The sequence below is a fragment of the Microcebus murinus genome, chromosome 12 (genome assembly GCF_040939455.1).
Source record: "Microcebus murinus isolate Inina chromosome 12, M.murinus_Inina_mat1.0, whole genome shotgun sequence".
Taxonomy (NCBI): domain Eukaryota; kingdom Metazoa; phylum Chordata; class Mammalia; order Primates; family Cheirogaleidae; genus Microcebus; species Microcebus murinus.
The window spans coordinates 49,774,862-49,779,721 of NC_134115.1; positions in this window are offsets into that span (position 1 = coordinate 49,774,862).

The following is a 4,860-nucleotide window of genomic DNA, read 5'->3' on the forward strand; positions in this document are numbered from 1 at the left end:
AGTGCTTTCCAATCTCTCTACCCAGGCACTGCTCTTGTTCTCAGGTGGCAATCTTCTTCTGTATTTTTCCAGGTCAGGGAGGTTGTGGACTGGCTGCCACAATCCTTGTTTTGGCTTTGTCCATCAATAGAGCACACAATTTTAACCTATAGCCTCCAGTTAGAGATCCAGGTTTCCTGCCTGTATTATTAATAGGATGGGCAGTGACTGGGGAATAAGGGTTTCAGAATAGTAGGTAGAAATAAGTCTGCTGCTTTTAGAAATATTAATAATAAAATTTCTTAAAATTCTGACACAGCACAGTGTAGTAAAAACATCTGGTACTGAAGAAAAGAGGAATCTATGTCTATTTTCTCATTTATTCATTCATTCACCAAGCTTTTATTCATCTATTTATTTATTTAACATATTCTTAGGACCTATTATGGGCTAGGTACTGTTACCTTGTACTAGAAATTCAGTAAGAAATAAAACAGAGAAAAATACTGCTCATACAGTTTAGAGGTGAGAGAAAAACACACCTATGTATACTTTGTTAGGGGAGGTAAGTGTTGAAAAACAAAACAAAACATGAATATGATAGAGAATGCCAGAAGCTAGGAAGGAAAGATTTGAGCAGAGACCTGAATGAAGGGAGAATGTGAATGAGTTCACTTAGAGTCTCTACTGCATGTGCCTGTGGGCCAGGTTTGTGGTAGAGATCGAATGAGACAATGTGTTTAAAGACTCATTGCATGAAATTGAGTAGAGACTCACAAAATTGAAGCTACTAATAAGTACATTATTAATAAATACAAATTAATAATTAAAATGCTTTTTAGAATATCAACTAAGTTTCATATTATTAAAAAATGCCTTTAATTTGTTGAAAATTCCTGTAGGATTGGCAGCAAACTCAAATTACAAAACTTCTTATTCACTTTGTTTTTATATCTGAAGGTCATTAGTCATGATCTTGACTATGGACAGTAAAGTTATTTGGTTATTAAATATGGAATGTCCGATTTCCTTAAGTACTAAGTTTGACAGTTAATATCTCTGACATTTCACCTTGACACTTCTTTTTATTATTGTGAAGGTACATCCTAATTCTTTCAAATCATGTTCTGGCTTATGATTATCTTTCACATTTTTTTTTGGGGGGGTAATTATTGTAAAACCAAGTATAAGTCAAATATTCACTTTATTTTTGAGTATGAGTTCCATTGTGGAACCAAGTCAGCACCACAGATAGCTTGAATGTCAATGAAGTATTTGAGAAGGATGTGGCTAATGAATGCACAGTATGTTGATAGTTTGAGAAATTCCATTCTGGTGACTTTAATCTTAAAAAGGAGACATGTAGGTGACCTGAGACCAAGGTGGATAATGATGAGCTGAAAGCTGCAGGGGAAGCAAATCCACCTCAACCTATATGTGAATTAGCAGCAAGGTTTGATGTTACTATTCAAACAATATTGGCCCATTTGAAACAAATGGGTTAGGTGTAAAGAAGCTGGATAGATGGGTCCTACATCGATTCAATGAGCATCAGAAGAGAAATTGTCTTGAAGCTTGCCTTTTTTGCTGTCACAACATAAAGGTGAACCATTTCTACACTGTATTGTTACAACGTGATAAAAAATGATTTTTTTTTGACAATCGCAAGCATTAGGCACAATGGTTGGATAAAGATGAAGTGCCGAAACATAGCCCAAAAACGAATATTCATCAAAAAAAGCTAGTGGTGTCTATTTGGTGGTCCAGTGCTGGTATTATCCACTACAGCTTCATGAAACCTGGTCAATCGATTATAACAGATGTCTACTGCAACCAGTTGGATGAAATGATGAGGAATGTGATTAAGCAGCTGAGATTAGTCAATAGAGATAGGCCGATCCTCTTGCAAGACCACATGTCAGACAAATAATGCTGCTCAAACTACAGAAGCTGGGCTTGGAAACTTTCTGTCATCTGCCATATTCACTAGACCTTGCACCAACTGACTACAACTTCTTCCAGGCTTTCGACCACTTCTTGCAAGGAAAAATTCAATTCTCAACAAACTATGGAAAATACCTTTCTGGAATTCATTGACACTCACTTTCCAGGCTGCTTTGCTGTTGGCATAAGCAAGCTACCATTATGTTGGCAAAACTGTGTTGATAGTTTAGGCACACATATTTTGATTAATTATACTGTTTCTTGTTTGAGATATAACAATCTAAACCTTTGATTTGAAATTGGACATTTCATATTTAATGACATAATAAAAGATTCCATTGGTAGGAAGTGGTGGATTTTAGGAGCCATTCAGAGAAGAGAAGGAATTAATGAAATTTACAGTGATAGGATGGATATCAAAGGCTAAATACTTTCTGGTTGTAGAGAAGAATATGGGGATATTTTTCTATTTCTTTCTTTTCAAATATGTTAAGTCAGCAGAAAATTTAGAATAACTTGGTCACATAAACATTATGACAAAGCTCTCCTATCCTTTTCAAGATTTTGGTCTGCATAAATATATAAGCATTGCTGAATGACACCCATTCCATCTTCCAACACCTCCCTAACCCTTGTCCATGTGGGAATTGCACATCTCATTGCTTTATAGTTACATTTGATCAAACATGATATTAATTATCTGGCTTAATCTCTCTTGAACATCAGAGCTGGTTTGAATAAATTAACTGCTTTGTAAGTCTGTCAGCTTTAACAGTTAAAGATTTTTCATCAAAGAGAAATTCAAAAGTTTGGACCATCCCATCTAATAGCACTTTCCAGAGAAGTGTCCAAAATGTTTTGAGTGGCTGCAACAATGCAATAAATAAACAATTGTTCAACTCTGTTATTTTTAAAGGAAATGGAACTCCTTTTGATAAGTGATCTCAAATTTTTAGTATACCGAAGGCAATTTTACCTGAACTGTTATATATATAAAATATAAAACATATTTTTCTTGTTGAAATTTGGTGGAGAGGGATGGTAATAGCCCATATGTCATCTCTTAGCTTGCCGAGGCTACCTGTCAGGCATCTATGGAATATCATTTGAAAACCACTGATTTAGATACCTGAATTCTCCCATTGTGAATTGTAGATAAAGAAGAAAAGATGGATGTGGTCTCTACTGATTCTTTCTCTATAACATGGGTTTGCCATGCCTGGAGTGTGTTTTCTTCTATTACAAATTTTGAATGAGGAGAAAAAAGACAGGACTATATAGCTAATATAATGAAGCATTCCACTAACATGTGTAGCTTCCTAGCCATTCAACAGTATCCACTGAGCATTAGATTAACCTGACGTTGGAGTGGGTAGGAATTGAAAAACAACCATCCCCTCTCTGTACTACACACTTGCCTAGGCATAAAAATTTTGCAATATTGAGTTATTTTACTTATGCATAATTAGTTGTGTCCACATGTCCCTATCATAATTTATTCAACAACTATATTTTTAAAAATCTGCTACACACCAAGACCAGTATGAGGGCCTGAGTATTAAAAAAAAAAAAAAAAGGAAAAGAAAAAAACAGATAAGCTTTTTAGGCATTTGGCACTTAGAGAAATTACACAACTTATTTTATGTTGAAATATTTACAATTATAAAGGAAAAGTACCTTTTGGCAGAGAAAGTCATTATTTTCAAGTTGACTAGAATTATTAGAAAAAGTGCTGTTACAACATCATTGAAATAATGATCTTCATTGTTTAACCATATTTTTAACATGTGGATAGTTTTTACTTTGAAATTTCAGACTGTTGGCAGTAAGAAAATTAACTGCTCAAACAAACAAATATTCTCTGTTATTTATTGATGTCCTCCATCTGTCTCTTAATGCTGGCTAGTAGTCTTAACTACGAAAAGGAAAATTAGGTTGATGTCAGAGAGACTGTGTTTGAGAAGTGGCCTGAGAAATTTAGGACAGGCTGGAAATTGTCTTCACTAGTTAAACTAAGTAAAATTCAGCCTTCCCAGTTACATACTTGAAAACTTTTGCTGGGTGAGACGAGCTATTTGTGGTAAGCAGTTATGTCCTCCATATCACCAGTACCATGGTAAATAAATAATTGGTATTCAATACTTTATTCACTATCTAATGGTTTGAAACCACAGACTATTGGTCATGAAGATCTTACTAAGAGGCTACTATTCTAAAAAGCATAGCTTGGGGGTCATTAAGTTCTACAACTTTCACTGTTCAAAAACAGACATTATGCAAAGGCATTCTGTACAATTTATTTCCTGAATGTTTGCCAAAAAATATGATTTTCCTCTAATTCAAACACTACCTGCTCCAGTGAATGACAGTTAATAGCTGTTTTCTTTGCCATGCTTGCACCCAAATTTTCAGGAGGACACACCATTGCCCTTAGACTTGGTTCAAAATTTTGTTAAGGATATTGTGATTTATTAGCCAGGATGACTCATATGATACCATCTCTTAAAAGATGACTCAGTGGTATTTAAGGAAATTCTGTCATGTTAACTGGAAAAAAACTTATTAGTAAGATTATTACTTCTTTGGATGGTTTTATGACATTAGTCAACCATAACTGTTATCTGTGACCTAGTCTTATATTTGCCCTGGTGCTGTTGTACTTTAAGTGGTGGTTGCAAATGCAATAATACTTTATTAGCTCAGACCTTGCTAATTTTAGATTTGGGACAATTTCCAAAAGGAATTTGCTGAAGTTTACTTATTCTTATCACTCAGAGAAATAGATTGCTGAACAAAATAACAGTTTTAGTAAGATTTTTGGTGTGATTTTGATTGAGAAAGTAAATATATTGATGCTTAAAACATTTGTCAGGCTGAAAAGTGCTATTATCAGATCATTATCTGCACCTTTTCAATAATTGGCTGTGTGATCTTAAT